The 22,832-nt window shown below is 35.2% G+C and overlaps 1 pseudogene; it reads right to left on the bottom strand.

The window, feature by feature from the left end:
• LOC133868228 (probable F-box protein At4g22030) lies at window positions 1–22,308 on the bottom strand (annotated as a pseudogene).
• Window positions 22,309–22,832: the final 524 nt, after the last annotated feature.

Genomic DNA, 22,832 nt, shown 5'->3' with positions numbered 1-22,832 from the left:
CTAAAAAAGCTCACTAGCGAATTCATCTATGGCGGTTTTATCCATACATGAAGAGTTGACTTTCTGGCAAGTTATCTGAGCTGCGACAAACTTCTCCCCAGTTGCAAAATCACTTTCATTTTAAACAACTCCTTGTTTTCTCTTTTCTCTATATCTCTTTCCTCAAGTGTGGCTTCTATTGATTCTTGAAAGTTGCCGGAAGAAGTCACCGCAGTTTCTATACATCTCAAGCACCATACCAATTTGGCCACCAATGTTCGAACGCATTAACCGCGCTACCTAAAGCCCCTGCAGCCACCGCTACTACGATGGCTAAAACCTTGTTGATCTTCAACACCAGGTTGCCCAGCCTTTCATAGTGTCCTCAATGTCCTTTCTCTTCACCACCTCAACGATCTCTTGCATTTCTCCTTCGAGTTCCTCACTCCACCCATTCTTCTCTTGCTGTACATGATTTCCTTCACGTGACTTGCTTTTCTTCTGGAGTTTTTTTGAAGGCCACCAAACAGTAGTTTTTCTGTTATAAATATTTATAGATTGTTATATTAATGATGTGGCTAAGTGGTATAGGCTTTTTATTTTGTGTTCTAGGTGAGAGGTTCGAAACTCCATTACTATGAAAGTCTGCATTTTATTTTTCATTTAAATATAGGCTTGGTCCATTTGATGCACGCGGGCTTGGGTCGTCTTACTTGAGGCCCATGCTTCAGTTGTGAGGAGTCGAACCTTTGCCATGGTTTAGTAAGAGGCGCCTTTCAAGTTTCAACCACTAGGCTAACTGTAGCAATTTGTGACTTGTGGTTGAAAGGGTATACCCTGTGATCCCACTGCAATCCCACCGTGCTTACGTGGACAAAAAAAATAGAGAAATGTTTGGTTGTACACTCTCATCCTACTCCTATTCTACTCTTGTCTACTTGGACCAATAATGTAAGAGATAGTAAAGAGAGTGTAGTGGGACTCATTTTTTTTAACAATATTATTGGTCCAAGTAGGCAAAAGTGGGATAGGAGTGGGATGAGAGTATACAACCAAGCATTTCTCAAAAAAATAATGATAAAAAAAGAGAAATGCTAGTGTTCCCACTCCTATCCCACCACTCCCTAAGTGCAAAAATTTGAAAATGAATTTATTAAATAAAAAAATAAAATCCCTTAAGATTGGTGGGATGGGAGTGGAATAGGGTGGTAACTCAAGCATTTCCCATAAAAAAATTCAAATCGTGTCTACACTCTCTCTCTCTCTGCTATCTCTCAAAATAAAACAAAAAACTAGATTCATTCAAGAATCTTCAGAAAAACCGGTCCCCCCCTCTCTCACTCACCGGGAAAAGCCTCTATTTTCACCGGAAAAAGGTCTCCATTTTCGCCGGGCTCTCTCTCTCACTTTCCGCTGGAAAAGGTCTCCATTTTCGCTGGAAAAGGAATTTTGTACGGCTCCTCCAACGAACGACGCGCTTCTCTCCATCTCTCTCAGGTAACCTTCCCTTGTAACAGTAGCTTCTCTAATCTCCTAAAAGTCTTATTCTCCAGATCCAAAAGGATTTTGTTTTCCTTTAGAGTAGGATATTATGCAAACAAAAATATGTATACAAGTTATTTTATTCCCTTTTTTTCTTTTTCCTATGATTGCACGTTTGGTTTTAATGGACTGGGCGATCTGTTCTATGATCGGATACTTGGCCTTGGGTTTTCTTAGGTTTCATGTTATAATGATAGTCCGCAATCTTCAAAGGCAGGGGTTTGGAAAGTTTTTGTAAGTCTGCAAGCAACAAGTAACTGTGCGGAAAGTGGAGTTGCAGGAATTTTTTTTTTTTTTTTGGTCAATGGGACTCTCTGTTTTGTACAGTAGGTCTGGGTAGTTCTTTTTGTTTGTTGTTTAACTTGTTTGTAGTTGCTTTGATTCTTGTTTGGGTGGTTTTTTATTTGGTTTGTGGCTCTGCAGTTTCTTGTATGCACGGTGTTTGATAAATTGCTGCTTAGAAGTAAACAGCCTTTGCGCATTTGATTATGCAATTGTTGACGCTTACAAGGACGAGCTTGAAAACCCTAAAGGTTAGATGTTAAATGACTTAAAGGTTAGATGCATTTACCTATAAACCAAGATTGGGATTCCTGCCTTAAAGAGTTTTCCCACAATTGATATTGTTTGTATCTCTAAGTCAAGTAGCGTATAATCGAGAATACTGCAGTGGACGTAGAGGAAGAGAAGTCATTAAAGAACCCGATAAAAGAAATAACTGCCCTGGACAGTCCAGGATTTAAAAGAAAAAGAACGTGTAACTTTTAGACTTCATTTTTCTTCCAGACATAGTCTTGCATATGGGCTAATATTGCTTCTTGTTCTGTCAAATTATTTTTTCTTGCTTACACTCGAGTAAAACACTTTTTTCCCACCAAGTGTTGGTTTTCTTCTTATAATGAGTGTGTTAGCAGCCAGCACTCTGGGTATTGCTCCTTCAAGGTATTGCATCTAGGTATTGCTCTTTCAAACTCTTGTGCACCTTTATACATGTAGCAACTTACCAATTTTTTTGTTAAAATAGCTAGCCAAATGTAAGTGATTTTTCACCCAAATTTGCATTCCGGCTGCTCATCTAATTGCAACCTAGCTAATTAGTTGTTGTTTTTCTTGTTTCAGTTCAGTCAATGATTGGACATGGCCTTGGGGCTGCTGTTGGATTGGAGGCCATAGCATCCATAAAAGCAATCAACACTGGTTGGCTGCACCACTATTAAAGTTGTCAAAAACATAAAGGAGGTTATGACTTCGAATCAAGCATTCTATAGTGAGCCCTGCACCACTATTAAAGTTGTCAAAAACATATAGGAAGTTATGGATTCGAATCAAACATTCTGTAATGAGTCCTGAAGGCAATGTTGCCCTTTCAAAGATGTCCATGTATCGCAACATTGTTTTGATGAATCAGAATTAGTAACGTTTTCGGTAAATAAAATGTTGATGCCATTTTTACCTTTGTTGTTTTTGTCTATTTGTGGGCTTGTCTACTTATGTGGAAATTTTAGAAACTTATGTCCAGTGGTTTGAATTGTTAGATTCAGTAATAACAAACGTTTATATGCTTGCAAAAGAAAACAAATATTTTTTTAACAAGAGAAAAACAAAAAAAAAAACGTTTATGTGCTTAATTGGTGATGCTTGTATTATAAATGGTAGCAAGCATCGCCAATTAGCGGCATTTATACAAGCATCACCAATTATTGACAAGCGCTTGTATTATAAACACTGCTAATTCGCGACTACAGTTTTTTAACATATAACAAGCGTTGCTAAATAAGCATCAGTAGTAGATGTCATTGCACCACATTGTTCAACTATTGAGGTAACTTAACAAGTTCTAACTAAATCAAAAAAATAAGGCATCATTACAATAAAAAAAAAATTACATGACCATAAAAGTAAGAATATTTTACAATCACAAAATTACATAACCTGACCATGATAGAAGTACAAATATATAATAACTTTAGAACTATTTAGAGGTCATGATCATGGAATTGATGACATTGATCAAAAAATGAATATTTGAAAGCTCAACATCAGCTTGTGTGGACAAGGTACTTTGATGGTTGAGAATGTTATAGACTTGAAACAAGATGGGTTGCCCATGCACTGCAATCGCTGGATCGGTTTGAATTATTGCATTAGCCACGATTGTCATCCAAGCAAGTTTTTGGGATGGATTGTTACTAATATCACAAGCTAATTGCCACATAAGGTAGAGCAGTACTCCTTGGCTCAGAGGGAGAGGAACTACAGACAATATTTATCGTAGATCAACTTGAAAATAAAGCTTTCATTGCATCAGTTACATACGTATCTTAAATGAACACTTCAAACTTTCAACAGCTTTATATTCCAATTTTACTTTCAACTCTAGCAATCACATAAACATGCATACACACACAGATGTTTGATAAAAAAATTTTGAATTGTTGGCAATTTTGAAGACTATATTTGGAAAAGAAATCATTTAGCCAGGAGACTCCATTCTCTATATATGGAGTCTCCTGGCTAAATCACTCTAATGTTTTTGTTACACAATTCCAATATTCTAGCAACAATAAGAAAATAAATTTCAAGACTTGGCATTCCCTATCAATTTTTGTTAATATGTTATCTATTACTTGTTTTTGGGCTAACCAGTAGCGTCTCAATTTCAACAATAACTAAGACCAAAATCATGCACACCAACAAAGACCTCATACTTCATCCACTATATTTTCTATCTACAACAAAATCAATGGTGTAAAACTTAATTAACAAAAACATACAGAGTTACTTCAAACTGAAAGTGCTATATATCATCCTTGAAGGTGGTTTCTATTTATAAAACAAGAGCCAAGCATTTTTTTTTTTTTTTTTTTTTAAATTTTAAAACTGGAGCCAAGCTCATACCTTAGGTATTCTTCCGATGGGTGGGATAGCAGGTCAATGAAGGATTTCACATTGGAATCATTTGAGAGCAGAGGTTGAAGATTATCATCAATTGCCCAAACATCTGACCTGCGAGAGGAGCTTTTCCAGCGAGGCGAGATAGATCCGGCGAGAGAGAGGGAGAGCTTTTCCGGCGAAAAGGGAGAGATTTTCCGGCGAAAATTGAGACTTTTTTCCAGCGGAAAGTGAGAGAGAGAGCCCGGCGAAAATGGAGACCTTTTTCCGGCGAAAAGTGAGAGGGAGTCCGGCGTGAGGGAGTCCAGCTGGAAAATAAAGACTTTTTCCGGCGAGAATGGAGACTTTTTCCGACGAAAATAGAGGCTTTTTCCGGCGGAAAGTGAGAGAGAGAGAGAGAGAGAGAGAGAGAGAGAGAGAGAGAGAGAGAGAGAGAGAGAGAGAGAGAGAGAGAGAGAGAGAGAGAGAGAGAGAGAGAGAGAGAGAGAGAGAGAGAGCCCGGCGAAAATGGAGACCTTTTTCCGGCAAAAATGGAGACTTTTTCCGGCGAAAATAGAGGCTTTTTCCGGTGAGTGAGAGAGGGGGGGACCGGTTTTTCTGAAGATTCTCGAATGAATCTAGTTTTTTGTTTTATTTTGAAAGATAGCAGAGAGAGAGAGAGAGAGAGTGTAGACACGATTTGAATTTTTTTTTATCATTATTTTTTTTTGTCCACGTAAGCACGGTGAGATTGCAGTGGGATCACAGGGTATACCCAAGCATTTGGGAAGTGCTAGAATTCCCACCCCCATCCCACCCCAATCCCACCACCCCTAACTGTAAAAAGTTGAAAATTGATTTATTAAATAAAAAAATTAAAACACTTAGAGTTGGTGGGATTGGGGTGGGATGGGGGTGAGAATTCTAGCATTTTCCTATATTTAGAGCACTAGTAGCAGATTCCCTATAATGGTTCCCTTCCCTATATTTAGGGAAAATTTGATAAAAAAAGCATCAAAAATTGACCCACAATAGCTTCCCCATTTTTACACATTTTGGTTGGGTAGCTACAGTGCTACCCAATACATTGGGTAGCACTGTAGCTTCCCAATCAATTTTTTTAATAGGAAAAAATTGGCCATATCTCTCATCTTTCACGCTTCCCTCCATTTCTACTTTCATTTCCCCACTGTTGCTTTCATTTCCCTCCATCTGAAACCCATTCTCGCGCCATACCCTGATGCAATTTAATGACTATTGAATTTGGCTATTGAATTTTTTGGATTTTTTGCATGTTCCTGTACGTCATTTTAAGTTGATGGAATCTCAACAAAGCTCCCCACCACCTGTGTTGGGTATCATCCACAATAAATCAACCCACCTTCCTAGAACCTTCCCTTGAAAAAAAAAATCTCATTCAGAGCTATTTTGATCAAACAATTTAAATGGTCATTTAATTAGTTTTATGAACATAAAAACAAAGATATGAAGGGTTGGTTGAGAGTTGGTTGGTACAAAAAAGTAAGAAAGAGAAAAAAATAATAAAATAAGAGTAAAAAAAAGTATTTAATTGATGTAGGGAAAGTTAAGGGAATCTATTGTGGGGTGTTTTTTTTAGGGAAACAAAAAGTGGTTTTGTTCCCTAAATATAGGGAAAATGGTTGGGAAGCTGCTGCTAGTGCTCTTATATGTAATCATTTGCAACTGCAAGTTGAAAAGATACAACTTTTCAATAAATGCCATTTAAAATCTATAAATAGATATGCTTTCCTACGAATTTTAATTATTATTCTCTCACTTTCTCAAATCAATTACACAACTTTGTAGAGAAACTCTAAAGAATAAACTTCATAATTGTTGTCTGCAGTTGGTAACTTTGTTGTATCCTAGAGGTGAATTGCTTGTAATCCGACAACAAACTCTTTTGAGTGCGGGCAATTATCACCTTAAAGAAAGTGTTTATACACACCTCAAAGTCGCATTGATTTTTCTAAATTTTGTTTTCCGCTCAATTTTTCTCAATAATTTTAGGGTGATAATACGCAATGGGATCAGAATCTGATATGACGACTTTCAAAATGATGAATCAAGACTTTGTGAAATTAGACAGATTTGATGAAACGAATTTCACTCGTTGGAAAGATAAGTTGATGTTCTTGCTCACGGCGTTGAAAATTTCATACGTTTTGGATCCAAATTTGCCAAAACTTCCAGAACCTGAGCCTGATGAAGATGCACAAAGAAAGGTAGAACGTAAGAAACGTGAAGAAGATGAAGTGGTATGCAGAGGACACATTCTGAACACGCTTTCTGATCGTCTCTACGACCTATTCACTTCAATCAAGTCACCAAGAGAAATCTGGGAGGCTTTGGAATTCAAGTATAAAACTGAAAAGCAAGGTACGGATAAATTCCTCATCATGAAGTTTTTTGAATTTACAATGGTAGATAATATTTTTGTAATGGACCAAGTCCATGAATTGCAAGTTCTAGTAAATAAACTTCGGGACCTTAAGGTTGAAGTTTCAGAACCTCTGCAAGTTGGGGCCATAATTGCTAAACTTCCTCTAAATTGGAATGATTATAGAAAGAAACTTATACACACAATAGAAGATTTCATTATAGAGCAAATTCAAAAACATTTTTTACGAATTGAAGAGGAAACTCGAATTCGTGATAAGAACCTATTTTTCCCAAGTAGCTCTAAAGTGAACATTGTAGGTGAGAAAAATAAATTTCAAAATAATCATGGAGGAAACAAGAGAAAATATAATGATTTCAGCAACAACTCTGGCAACGATAACAAGTTTAAGAAAAACAAAACTTGTTACAATTGCGGAAAGAAGGGACATCTCAAGCGAGAATGCAGATACAAGAAGAAGCAAAAGAAGGATGATACAAAAGTTCCCAATAGTGCAAATTTAACTAAAAAGGAGACTTCTGAAATCATAGCTATGATTTTTGAAATGCAAATTAGCATGATTACAGAGTTACACATGGCTGCATCAACCAAATCTTCTGATTGGTGGTATGATTCGGGCGCTACTATTCATGTTTGCAACAACAAATCTCAATTCAAAAATTATGAAGAAGCTGTTGATGGACAAGAAGTGCTAATGGGAAATTCCAACACTGCAAAAGTTATGGGAAAAGGAATTATTGAACTTCAGTTTATATCTGGAAAGAAACTTATTCTTGTAAATGTTCTTCATGTTCCAGAAATTAGGAAAAATCTTGTATCTGCAAATCTTCTCTGTAAGAAAGGTGTCAAGGCTGTAATAGAGTCTGATAACCTGATTCAATCCAAACAAAGAGTGTTTGTTGGAAAAGGATACTCTTGTAATGGCATGTATAAGTTAATTATTAATAATATAGACTCTGGTTCTGCTTATATTATTGAGTTTTCAATTTTGTGACATAATCGTTTAGCACACTTAAATTTTAGATCATTAAAATTTATGTCTAAGCATGGTTTGATCTCATATAATCAAAATCATAGTGCTAAATGTGAAATTTGCATTCAAGCGAAAATGACAAATAAGCATTTTCCCAAAACAAACAGAAATTCAAAATTATTAGAACTTGTGCATTCTAATGTTTGTGAACTTAATGGTGTTTTAACTAGAGGAGGCAATATATACTTTATTACTTTCACTGATGATTTTTCAAGATATACATATGTATATTTAATGAAAAGTAAAGATGAGGCCTTTAGTTTGTTTAAATGTTATAAGTCTACTGTTGAAAATCAAAAGGAAAAGAAAATTAAGATACTTCGAAGTGATAGAGGTGGTGAATATTTTCCAACTGAATTTACTTTATATTGTGAAGAGAATGGCATTATACATCAAACTAGTGCATCCTATTCCCCACAACAAAATGGTTTGGCAGAAAGAAAAAATAGGACACTAGTTGACATGGTAAATGCTATGATTTTGAATGCAAAATTATCTTTTAATTTGTGGGGAGAAGCTTTGCTTACAGCATGTCATGTACATAACATAATACCTTCCAAAGTTTTTAAAGTTTCACCATATGAATTATGGAAAGGTAGAAAACCAAATCTAGAATACCTTAGGGTATGGGGCTGTTTAGCCTTTTATAGAGTTCCAGATCCAAAAAGAACAAAATTAGGACCAAGGGCTTTAAAAAGTATTTTTGTAGGATATGCTGAAAATTCAAAAGCTTACAGACTTTTAAATTTGGATTCTAATATTATAGTAGAATCAAAGGATGTAGAATTTATTGAAGACAAATTCTATAATGATTCTAAAACTGTTTCAGATCCTACTCAAATACCAGAAATAGACTTAAATCCTAGTTCATATCAAGAAAATAAAAGAAAAAATCATGAGGTCTTAATTGAACCTAGGAGAAGTCAAAGAGCTAGGAAAGAAAAGAATTTGGATCCTGATTTTGTGTCGTCTCAGGCTATTATTTTTCTTTTGGAAGGAAACAGAGAAATTATTCTCAACAAGATACCAATTTTATTAAATATAAACAAAGATCCTAAAACATACAAAGAAGTTATGGCATCTAGAGATGTTGCATTTTGGAAAGAGGCAATCAATGATGAAATGGATTCAATATTGTCAAACAATACTTGGATTTTAGTTGATTTGCCTCATGGATCTAAACCTATAGTGTAACGCCCCCAAACCACTAAGGGTTAGGTTCGTCCTTTTCTCTTTAAAAACTGCAAAGATTCGTAAGGTCTGCCAAATATCTTAACTAGTATGCTGATTTAAATAAGTTAAAAATAATAAAGATTTTAAAAACTCAGAGCTTTTAATAAATGCGGAAACGGTTATTTCGAAATAAACAATTATTTTTGATTTAATAATTAAAAATCCAAAGAAAACTAAATTTGTTGTGCAAGTGCACTTATTAAGAAAAACATAAATGCAATGATCTAATGCATTCCTAGATCCCATCCCGGCCACCTACGTTTCTCTGTTCATAACCTGAAAACAAAAACAAAATAAGGGGTGAGCACAAAAATATGCTCAGTAAGGAAATCCTCAACCATAAAACAGTTGAGTTAAATTCTTTTAAAAATCTCCAAAACAATTGTCAAAAACTCATTTTTATACACAAGATATAATATATGTTTGAAAGTAATGATTACTCATACTAAGCCCCTATACACTCTTACGCCCTGTGTAAGTAGGGTTGCGCGGTCATTGCTGTGACCTCGGGCAGGTAATGCAGTTTACCTGTGGCCACAGGCCCTGCCCCCGTCAGCTAATTAATTGAAGTGCACTTAGACTGACATAGAGACGGATACTGCTTTGAAAAAGTTCATCAGCGGGTGCGCTTCCATCTCGAGCTACGGTACCGAGCTTAATCTCTGCGAATCTCTGCGAATGGGGCTCAAAATAGTCTCCTCCACACACGTGCCCTTTTTTCAAAAATTTCTCCTTTATATATCTCATACAGTTTTCTCACAAAAACTCTCATTCTTTCTTGTATATCCAGGGGCAACGTGTTGGAGGGTTTTCACAAAATTTTTCTTCTTTTATTGTCACTTCCAAAAATGTTGACTTCACATCTCGGTTAAAATAATAATTTCTCAAAATTTGCAAAGTCCTTTAGAACCGAGGTTTTTCTCAAAATCACAATTTCCAAAATATTATTTTTACTCAATAATTTTCACATCAAAACCAATTAAAAACAAATCCTTCGTGTAAACAAAATAATTTGAAATACTGAATCAAATCGCAATTATGCAAATAAAGGAATAATTAAAGTAATAAAATAATTTGAGAAGGGGTAGAGGATCCCTTGCTTGGACTTTCTATTAGCATCGGGATCGAGCTTTTACCAAAATACTTCCTTGCACACACTTCAAGCCTTAAACCACACAAAACTACATAAATCCCACAATTTTCTCTCTTGGCTTTAGGTGTGTGTGTGAGTGAAGCTTGATGGGTATTGTGTCTTCCATCTTGGTTCTATTTATAAGAGAATGAATGGTTAGGATCAAGTAGACACATTTGATCCAATGGATGGGAATTAACCTTACCTACCACAATGCACTCAAACTTACCTACCACAATGCACTCAACCTTACCTACCACAATGCACTCAAATTTACCTACCACAATGCACTCAACCTTACCTACCACAATGCACTCAAATTTACCTATCATAATGCACAATGAATGGTTAGGATCAAGTAGACACATTTTGATCCAATGGATGAGAATTAACCTTACCTACCACAATGCACTCAAATTTACCTACCATAATGCACTCAAACCTTAATATATTATTCTAAAATTATTATTATTATTATTATTTTTTAACCATTCTCATTGCTAGACCAATCTACTATGCCTAGTTTCTAACTCAAGGAAATTACTATTTTCTCAAAGGTGGGTTGGGTTTGTAGATAGAAATTGGAATGGGTTGGGTTAAGTTCAAAGATGGCCCATTAATGAATAATATGAATTTAACATGTGAAATGTGGGTTGGGTTTGTAGATAGCAATTGGAATGGGTTGGGTTAAGTCCAAAGATGGCCCATTAAAGAATAATGTGAATTTCCGTCCAGAACAGGGGTCATATTTTTTCACGGATGTTTTCGGGTACCAAATAAAGTCCAAAAATTATGAAATTTGGAGGGTAGCTAGAGGACTTCAAGACGAGCGTTCAGAATTTTGAATCGACCAAAACGGAGTTCGTTTGACCCTGTTTCCGTTATTCCAAAGTTTAAGGTCTGTTTTGAGTTTTTATCAAATTGCAAACAAAAATACATATTTATTTTCATAAATAATCGTAGTTATTCTTTTTCCTTATAAAAATGTTTTAAAATTAATTTAAACCATTATAATTTATATCTAAAAATCTGGGGCGCTACATTCTTCCCCCCTTAACAGAATTTCGTCCCCGAAATTCGAAAGCTATAAAGTTTTCTCCAAACAAAGAAACTAATGCATATTTTATACTATCTTGTCATAACTATGACTTCCAATGTAACCATCACTATCCACATCGTTTCCATTTCCATTAGAAAATCCTTAAACGTTATTACTAAATCCAACTGTTCCTATCCTCAAGTAAGACAGTCTTAATTCTTCAAACCTCAAAAAAAACATAGATCATATCCTAGACACGTAAATCAAATCAATCATAACTATCCTTAATATCATGACAAAGGTATAAAGGCTTAAGATCAGGTCCTACAATATAATCTTTATTTCCTTTATCAACAAAAAGTGTGTAAGACAATAACATTCCAAATCTTGTCTCTAATCATAGGTAAACCTCAAATTATAATCAGGCAATATCCTTGCATTCCATTGCAAGATTTAACCTCGAAGTATACATCAATTAATCATCAACGGTATACTTAATATCTAATAAAGATGCAGAAATTCTAAGATCATCCAGTATGAACATCAAGTCTGTAAATCAGCAAATTTCACAATCCAAAGATTAATCCTCAAATAGCATAATTAGTTTCCTTAATCATATTAGTTGATATATAATTGATTCCATTTACTGCCATGTAGTATTCTCACTTTCCAAAAATCAACTAAGCCTCAATATTAGAAATGCATCGAAACCTAGTCTCCACATTTGACATTACAATCATCATGATTCTGGTCAGAAACAGTATTATCCCATAAAATTATTCTGGTCCAAATAAACCTCAAAATGGGATCATGTTGTTTTCCAACAAAATTTTTTTGCAAATCATATTTCTATAACACCAAAAATTTCTCCAATAACAAAATCATATATTTCTAGTTCCGTAATTCAGAATTGCCTTAAAATATTAACCTATCATCAAAATCCGTAATCACTGGCTACTATCATAGAATTGATATTAATCTTTTAAACCTCAAACTCATCCCATATAAATCAGATTGAAAATCTTTCTTTAGAATCCCTACAGTTCATCATAATTTCAATATACTCAAAAGTACTCGAATCAGCCAAAACATATCATATTCATACTTCAAAACATCATCATAATTGAAAATCTAAACTTCATTTAAGAAATCCTCATTACAGGAAAAATTTCTTGTATAACATTTTCCTTTGTGCAGATGATGTTTTCTGATAATCTTGGTGGAAAGCTTGCCAAATGAGAACATGGAAGCCTCGAAGGAGAGGAAGATGGGGAAGAGAAGGTCTTGCATGATCAAGAATAATCTTGTTTCGCTGTTTGTGAATCTGGTTGTGATGCTGCATTTTCCAACTTTAGACTTTGAAATTGGTTATGAAATTTCATCTTCCCTCTCAAGAAGCGATGAAAGCTCAGACCAGAAGAAAAATTTTGGCTCTCAAAGTATGAAGGGTTGAGAGCTCAAAGATCTGCTTTGTAAGGAAGAAGATGAGCGAATTTATAGAAGAGATTTGAGAAGGGTCGTTGCAAGTGGTACCGACAGTGGATCGTAAAATCTCCATTCTTTTTCTCGGAATGCTCATCCAGCTCATTCTCGGGATGTCCCTCTACGACTGCTAGTTGCGGAAAATGCGGCGATGAATCCGGAAAAGTCTTTGGGTGAATTCGGAATTCGAGAAGGTGAAAATGGTGAAAACTGAAAAGAAAGAGAGCTCGTGATTTGTGAACTGTCTGCTAGTGGTAGTGGTGGTCAGGCTCAGAATGACGTCTATTAGACCGCATCTTGTCCACTGATTAAATTCTCTTTCCTTTCCCTTCAGATCTTTGGAAGAACAGCTTCATTTCTTTCTTTTCTCCTTCAGGTCCTTTGAGGAGTATCATCATTTCCTTAGTTTTCTAAAAATGGCTTCCTCATCCTCTCAAAATAATTTTGAACTAAATACTGCGCCTGAAGTGCTACCAAAAATTTGGCGTCCATTGTTCCTATCTCAGAGAGGTCCTCTTATGACTAATGACTCTGTGATGCTGAGTGATGCAGTAGCTGCATCCGTGGCTCAAGGCATCATAACTCCCCGAGATGAAAAATTGTTGGCGGATAGGACTGATGCTCAAGCCATCAGTGACTCTTTGGCATTCAGTATTCAGGGTGCCTCTTCTATTTCAAATATGGCTCGACGTCTGCAAGTTCGAGGGAATGAAATTCAAGCGCTGAAAGCTCAAATTTTGACCTTGCAGCGAATGTACATGGACTATAGGCGAAGAAATAGGGTTCTTCAGCAAGAGAATAGAAGGCTGAAGAAGGTGGTAAATTCCTATGCGAAAGACTTAGGAAAGAGGTATGCTGAGTTGGAGCAGGACACTAATCGTCTCCAAGAACAACACCAGGATCTCTGGCATGCAGTCCAAAATCTTAGGGTTTTCCGCCCTGAGGCTTAGCCAGGTATTCTATTTGATCTAGTAGTTCTTTACTAACAAAATAAATAACTAACTGTAGTATAATAAAATACTCGCAGGTATAAGCATACCGAACTCTCTGGGAATGATGCAGAAATGGTCCGATTTGCAAGTCTATGGTTTTCTTTAAATCTAAAGTGGTTCATCTTGTAAGACAATAATTATTCTCTACGTACTATCCTTATCATCTAATATGTCTGTAATCCTTTGAACTATGATCTTAAACTCGGGTATAATCCTTATGGTACTATGTTCTTCTTTCTATTTCTACATAATTACTATCATCCTCAAATTGCAATAGATTAAAACCCTAATATTACTCTAATTTAGTTATGCAGTCAATCAATACTCAGATTTGCTAATTATAAACTTATCCGCCAAGCAAGGATATCTAAGAAAATCAATGAATCACATAATCAAAATTTTATTTAACTTAAGCTCTAGAAAGACCTCCAATATATATAAACTTCTCCAAAGTTCGTCAGATGCATAGGGAAAATAATCTCTCCAAAAATCATTAAATCATTTGATCAACTAATTTCCTCAGTAATTTACGCTTTATACACCTATCTTCAAAGATACCAGATTTGGAATAATAGATACCCATTAGTCATAACATATCTTTCCTTTATATTCTAGGGTTAATCGGATAAACCTCAAATGTGTTCAGCTAGGAATCAGACATTCACTTAATATCTAATTCATTAAATCAGTCATCTCAAAAAATCAATGTGTTATCAACATCTAATATTACAATCAATTACCATATTCCTGTAGCCAGATTTAGGAACAACTTCCTTTTGTCTATCACATAGCATTACTCACTTTCCTAAAATTCAACTAGGCATCAATATAAGTGGTATATCATAACCTATTCTTATCTTCAAGTAGACGATAGTCGTTCATTCCTTAGACCTCAAACACGTAAATCACATCAGGGAAATCACACTAAGCATCAAACTATAAATCAAGATATGGTTTACCTCAATCATCCTCAAACGCAGCTTAGTGGGAGGCAAAATAAATTCCTCAAGTAAATTCTTAGTCTATAGAATTCTCCAATGTTCAATTAGTTAGCTATCTCCTCTAGTCAATTCAATTGATCTCTTATAGCTCAAAAATTTGTTCCGATTGTACATGTATTACATCATCAACTAGGGTATAAAGCTTTTTAAATAAAATCTTGTAAATAACCTTTACCTGAAAAGATTTTGTTTCTCTTATCCTCAAAAGGGTGTACGAAAATTATGTCTCTTACCTTTATCTTCAAATTAGTCCATAGACTTCAATTTATCATTATCCTCGTAGGTCAATGGATTCAACCTTAACTTCAATCCAATTCAATTTTACCATTGATCAATCTTCAAATATGATAATTAGAGCATTTCTCAAACTTAAGATCTTCCGAAAGATTCATCTTATCATGTGGATTATCTTATCCTCTAGAAAACTTCAATAATTCCTCAATATATTCTAACTTCACTAAAGTTATCTGATCACAAGAATATAATTGCCCCAAATATCATCAATTTACTCGATCAACTTATTTTCTTATATGTCCTTAAAACACATGAATCAGCATCTATAGATTAAGTGTCCATCTTCAAAAGGATACCAGATTCAAGATCATAGATATCTTTGTTTACATCCTATAGTAAAACAAGAAATCTCTAAACTTCAATATTTTTCTCTATGCACTTAAAATATCTATGTGATGCTTTATATATTTATTGACTTAATATCCATAAATCTGCCAAGATGTTAAGCATCTGAATTTCTATAATCTATATCTTTAAAAGCATTTCACAAATCATGACTGTACCTCAAAATATTGTGGTCATCAATACCTAACCATCCAAACAAGTTGGTTTATAACCGATGCAATTTGCTATTCCTCGAGAAAGATTGTACAACTTAACACTTAGTTAAACATGTCTTGAAACCTATCATACTTTGATACTGATCATAACTTACTCCTTAGTATTGATTCCAACTTAGAGACTTCAACCTTAATAAGATCAATCCTAGGGTTCACAAAGTCAAACTGCTATGATGCAATTCCCTACAGGGGTAGCTACTGCTAGGTCTACATCTAACTACTCAGACATCAAGTTATAGTCTCGTGAAAAGAGTATGACACAAATGAATGCGTTGTACCAGAGTCAAAGAGTACAATAACCTGGTGGAATGAAATCAAAAAGTGTACCCGTCACTACTTCGTTTGACGCTGCTACATCACCTGGAGTTAGGGTATATACACGTGCAGGCGTAGTATTCCGTTGTTCCCCTGCAATCCTTAGCGAGGTGTTAAAAAAAATAGGGAATGATTCCCTAGCACTGAATACAAGACAAGAAAGGACGGACTCTACTAGGCCGGAATGTGATTCCCCATTACCCCACTAAGTCTATCTTAATGATCTAGCTCCTAAAGTCTACAGAACCTTATAACCTTTGCTCTGATACCAAAACTGTAACGCCCCCAAACCACTAAGGGTTAGGTTCGTCCTTTTCTCTTTAAAAACTGCAAAGATTCGTAAGGTCTGCCAAATATCTTAACTAGTATGCTGATTTAAATAAGTTAAAAATAATAAAGATTTTAAAAACTCAGAGCTTTTAATAAATGCGGAAACGGTTATTTCGAAATAAACAATTATTTTTGATTTAATAATTAAAAATCCAAAGAAAACTAAATTTGTTGTGCAAGTGCACTTATTAAGAAAAACATAAATGCAATGATCTAATGCATTCCTAGATCCCATCCCGGCCACCTACGTCTCTCTGTTCATAACCTGAAAACAAAAACAAAATAAGGGGTGAGCACAAAAATATGCTCAGTAAGGAAATCCTCAACCATAAAACAGTTGAGTTAAATTCTTTTAAAAATCTCCAAAACAATTGTCAAAAACTCATTTTTATACACAAGATATAATATATGTTTGAAAGTAATGATTACTCATACTAAGCCCCTATACACTCTTACGCCCTGTGTAAGTAGGGTTGCGCGGTCGTTGCTGTGACCTCGGGCAGGTAACGCGGTTTACCTGTGGCCACAGGCCCTGCCCCCGTCAGCTAATTAATTGAAGTGCACTTAGACTGACATAGAGACGGATACCGCTTTGAAAAAGTTCATCAGCGGGTGCGCTTCCATCTCGAGCTACGGTACCGAGCTTAATCTCTGCGAATCTCTGCGAATGGGGCTCAAAATAGTCTCCTCCACACACGTGCCCTTTTTTCAAAAATTTCTCCTTTATATATCTCATACAGTTTTCTCACAAAAACTTTCTCATTCTTTCTTGTATATCCAGGGGCAACGTGTTGGAGGGTTTTCACAAAATTTTTCTTCTTTTATTGTCACTTCCAAAAATGTTGACTTCACATCTCGGTTAAAATAATAATTTCTCAAAATTTGCAAAGTCCTTTAGAACCGAGGTTTTTCTCAAAATCACAATTTCCAAAATATTATTTTTACTCAATAATTTTCACATCAAAACCAATTAAAAACAAATCCTTCGTGTAAACAAAATAATTTGAAATACTAAATCAAATCGCAATTATGCAAATAAAGGAATAATTAAAGTAATAAAATAATTTGAGAAGGGGTAGAGGATCCCTTACTTGGACTTTCTATTAGCATCGGGATCGAGCTTTTACCAAAATACTTCCTTGCACACACTTCAAGCCTTAAACCACACAAAACTACATAAATCCCACAATTTTCTCTCTTGGCTTTAGGTGTGTGTGTGAGTGAAGCTTGATGGGTATTGTGTCTTCCATCTTGGTTCTATTTATAAGAGAATGAATGGTTAGGATCAAGTAGACACATTTGATCCAATGGATGGGAATTAACCTTACCTACCACAATGCACTCAAACTTACCTACCACAATGCACTCAACCTTACCTACCACAATGCACTCAAATTTACCTACCACAATGCACTCAACCTTACCTACCACAATGCACTCAAATTTACCTATCATAATGCACAATGAATGGTTAGGATCAAGTAGACACATTTTGATCCAATGGATGAGAATTAACCTTACCTACCACAATGCACTCAAATTTACCTACCATAATGCACTCAAACCTTAATATATTATTCTAACATTATTATTATTATTATTATTATTATTATTATTATTATTATTATTATTTTTTAACCATTCTCATTGCTAGACCAATCTACTATGCCTAGTTTCTAACTCAAGGAAATTACTATTTTCTCAAAGGTGGGTTGGGTTAAGTTCAAAGATGGCCCATTAATGAATAATGTGAATTTAACATGTGAAATGTGGGTTGGGTTTGTAGATAGCAATTGGAATGGGTTGGGTTAAGTCCAAAGATGGCCCATTAAAGAATAATGTGAATTTCCGTCCAAAACAGGGGTCATATTTTTCACGGATGTTTTCGGGTACCAAATAAAGTCCAAAAATTATGAAATTTGGAGGGTAGCTAGAGGACTTCAAGACGAGCGTTCAGAATTTTGAATCGACCAAAACGGAGTTCGTTTGACCCTGTTTCCGTTATTCCAAAGTTTAAGGTCTGTTTTGAGTTTTTATCAAATTGCAAACAAAAATACATATTTATTTTCATAAATAATCGTAGTTATTCTTTTTCCTTATAAAAATGTTTTAAAATTAATTTAAACCATTATAATTTATATCTAAAAATCTGGGGCGCTACATATAGGATGTAAATGGGTATTTAGAAGAAAATACAATACATATGGATCTCTTCAAACTTTTTAAGGCTAGATTGGTTGCCAAATGTTTTAAACAAAAGGAAGGTATAGATTATTTTGATACCTATGCACCAGTGGCTAGAATAACATCCATTAGAGTGCTTATGGCACTGGCTTCGATTTTCGATTTTCGATTTTCGATTTTTATGCACATCAAATGGATGTTAAGACTGCATTTTTAAAAATGGTGATCTAGAAGAAGAGGTGTACATGAAATAACTTGAAGGGTTTGTTATGTCTGGAAATGAAAGGAAAGTTTGTAAACTAATCAAATCATTGTATGGATTAAAGCAAGCACCAAAACAATGGCATGAGAAATTTGACTATGTCATTTTATCTCATGGATTTAAGCATAATAATGCTGATAAATGTATCTATTCTAAATTCAATGATTGTTATGGTGTGATTATTTGTCTTTATGTGGGTGACTTGTTAATATTTGGAACAAATATGGAAGGTATATCTGAAACTAAGAAGTATCTAACTTCAAAGTTCAAAATGAAAGATCTTAAGGAAGTTGGTACAATCTTAGGTATCAAAGTAAAGAAATTTAGTGGGGGCTATGCTCTATGTCAATCTCATTATATTGAGAAAATGCTTCTTAAATTTCAACACTTAGGAATTAAAGAAGCAAGTACACCATATGATTCTAAATTTAAATTAACTGAGAATTCTGGTAGAGCAATTGCTCAGTTAGAATATGCTAGTGCAATTGGTAGCTTGATGTATGCAATGCATTGCACTAGGCCAGATATTTCCTTTGCAGTTTGCAAACTTTCTAGATATACAAACAATCCTAGTACAGAACACTGGAAAGCAATTGGTAAAGTCATTGGGTTCCTTAAAAGAACAATTGAATTAGGACTGTATTATACAATTTTCCATTAGTACTAGAAGGATACATTGATGCTAGTTGGATAACTAGTGTGAGTGATAATAAGGCTACGTCTGGGTGGGTATTTACCCTTGGTGGTGGAGCGGTTTCATGGGCTTCTAAGAAACAGACGTGTATTTCATATTCCACAATGGAATCCGAATTTATAGCCTTGGCAGCAGCGGACAAAGAGGCAGAATGACTAAGGAATTTGTTATTAGATATAAAGTTGTGGCCACAATCGATGCCAGCTATTTCTTTGCGTTGTGATAGTGAAGCTACTTTGTCTAGGGCATATAGTAAAGTTTATAATGGAAAATCTAGACATATTAGCTTGAGACATGAATATGTCAAACAGTTGGTAATATATGACATTATCACTATTGTGTACGTGCGGTCAAGTAAAAACTTGGCAGATCCATTTAGTAAGGGACTCTCGAGAGATTTAGTGAAAAGTACATCTAGTGGAATGGGTTTGAAACCTTTCTTTAAAAAGTCACCTGTAATGGGAACCCAACCTAACACTATTTAAAAAATAGTTTTAGGTTTAAAGGGTAATAACAAGTTACAGTTAAGTGGCTACAAAGCACTGAAATTTGTTTTTTCATGATAAACCCACTATAGGATGTTCAGTGCTGGCTGTTACGATAAATGAAGGATGAGTGTTATACTCTTAATGAAGTTCAATAATTCTCTAAATGTTTGAAGTAACAGAGACTGTAAAGGGAACTTCACCTATATAAACATAAGAAGTGAAACAATTTCTAGCAAAAGTTTAAGGTTTACTTTTGTAAATGTTCATGAAAACCAGGATGAAGCACATATATAAGTGCAATTAAATTCGTGAGTTTTTTGTTAAAGTTGGATAAAATTATGTGTATGGTATTTCCGTTTCTAACATATAAAGTCTTGGTTTAAGCTTAGGCCACCATTGACTTTGTTAGAAATTTGAAATGCTTACACTAATTGAAGGCTTAAATCGAAAGATACTTTCTTGTATGCATAAGGATATATGTATTTGATTGAGTATTTAATATCACAATTTAAGTGGGGGATTATTATAAGAGCAGTGCTACGGAGAAAGAAAAATTCTGGATTTCATCCGGAAATTTGGTTGTACAGTGGCATTCTTGTAATTTTAAATAATTACAAGAATGCCACTGTACAGCCAAATTTCCGGATGAAATCCGAAAATTTTCCTTCTCCCCAGTATTACCCTTATTATAAATATGGCATAGGCTTCTTATTTTGTGTTCTAGGTGAGAGGTTCGAAACTCCATTACTATGGAAGTTTGCATTTTATTTTTCATTTAAATATAGGCTTGGTCCATTTAATGCACGCGGGCTCGAGCTTGGGATTTGGATCGTCCTACTTGAGGCCCATGCTTCCGGAAATTTGGCTGTACAGTGGCATTCTTGTAATTTTAAATAATTACAAGAATGCCATTGTACAGCCAAATTTTTAAAATTACAAAAATGCCATTGTACAACCAAATTTCCAGATAAAATTCGGAAATTTTCCTTCTCTCCAGTATTACCCTTATTATAAATATGGCATAGGCTTCTTATTTTGTGTTCAAGGTGAGAGGTTCGAAACTCCATATTTAAAATTACAAGAATGCCATTGTACAGCCAAATTTTTAAAATTACAAAAATGCCATTGTACAACCAAATTTCCAGATAAAATTCGGAAATTTTCCTTCTCTCCAGTATTACCCTTATTATAAATATGGCATAGGCTTCTTATTTTGTGTTCAAGGTGAGAGGTTCGAAACTCCATTACTATGGAAGTTTGCATTTTATTTTTCATTTAAATATAGGCTTGGTCCATTTAATGCACGCGGGCTCGAGCTTGGGACTTGGATCGTCCTACTTGAGGCCCATGCTTCAGTTATGGCAGTTATTAAAAATGGCTGCTTCTGGTGCAGTTGTGAGGAGTCGAGCCTTTGACATGGTTTAGTAAGAGGCACCTTTCAACCACTAGGCTAACTATAGCAGTTTGTGAATTGCAACCAACTCTATTATATTTATATGTAACCATTTGCAACTGCAAGTTGAAAAGATACAACTTTTCAATAAATGCCATTCAAAATTTATAAATAGATATACTTTCCTACGAATTTTAATTATTATTCTCTCACTCTCTCAAATCAATTACACAACTTTGTAGAGAAACTCTAAAGAATAAACTTCAGAATTGTTGTCTGCAGTTAGTGACTTTGTTGTAATCTGGAGGTGAATTGCTTGTAACCCGACAACAAACTCTTTTGAGTGTGGGCAATTATCACCTTAAAGAAAGTGTTTATATACGCCTCAAAAGTCGCATTGATTTTTCTAAATTTTGTTTTCCGCTCAATTTTTCTCAACAGGGCCAAGACCTTTTCCATCACGTCCTTCACATCTTCTTGAGTTGGAGTCCCGAGAGCCAGCATAGTTTGGATTTGGCTCTGGAGCTGCTTGAACAATCTCGTAGCATTACGCTATTCCTCTGCAAGTTGTGAAGGCTGAATTTTATTCATCACAAGCAATATCCCCGTGGCTGCAGTATACAAGAGAGTGAACGATAATTTAAGAGCCAAAAGGGGTATTCCGGCGCCAGCAATGGCTGCAGCACCAGCCATGGTTGCAGCAGTGAGAGTAATCATGTTGATGGAGTTGAGAAGAAGGGTATTCCAGGTTTCACGCTGTTTTCTAATGTTTGTGTGCATCTCCACCCTATCAGCCACGGCCTCTAGGATGACATTGAGTTGGGTAGTTGCAATGGTGTTGGAGTTGGGTGATTTATCATCGATTGGTGCAGTAGTGATCCTTTCTACCGGGGCTATGCTGGTGAACCTATTTCTTATATTCAATTCCTCAACCAGTTTTCTTGTTGGTACTTTTGGAACAGAGAAATAAGGGATCAGTTTTGGAAGTTTTGTGACATGAATAGCAGCATTGATTTTCCTGGAATAACAAGACGAAGAAGATAATCGGAGAGTTGAAGCCATTTGATTGAGGCTTTCTCTTAGCTTTTCTAGTGTATGGAGGTAGGGAGGGTGGTTGAGTCTTATTTATAGTAATGGTATTCGAACAACAACTGAAAGGAGGCGGTCAGATACGGAAAATATTGACTGGGTGACTGGTTGACTCATTCGGCATTCACTATTCAAAATTTTACCGGGTCGCTTGTCTTGGGTCTCAACTCTCATGCGACGTAGTAAAACTTCAAACTTGTAAGCCGTTAGTAAATTAAAGGAAGCTAATACAACTAAATATTTTCCGTTACTACAAAACTTGGTCTCTAATAGTAACATGTCAATATCTTCAAGTCAAAAGCTTGGTAATACGCAATAAAAGAAAGAGAGACATGTTAGACATAATCCTCCAAATGTTTTCTGTTTTAATTGATAAAAAGATTGTTGGTACAGTTTTTCGATTGCTGACGTGTCACTTGATGATTCGTCTGAGCCTCTTCTTTTCTTGAAATCTGAAAAATAAACACTGCGTCGGGGGATGCTAACAATCCCGCTCC

The sequence above is a fragment of the Alnus glutinosa genome, chromosome 5 (genome assembly GCF_958979055.1).
Source record: "Alnus glutinosa chromosome 5, dhAlnGlut1.1, whole genome shotgun sequence".
In the NCBI taxonomy this organism is placed as follows: domain Eukaryota; kingdom Viridiplantae; phylum Streptophyta; class Magnoliopsida; order Fagales; family Betulaceae; genus Alnus; species Alnus glutinosa.
Note: the sequence above shows the minus strand (reverse complement) of the source record. Positions and strands in the feature narration are given on the sequence as shown.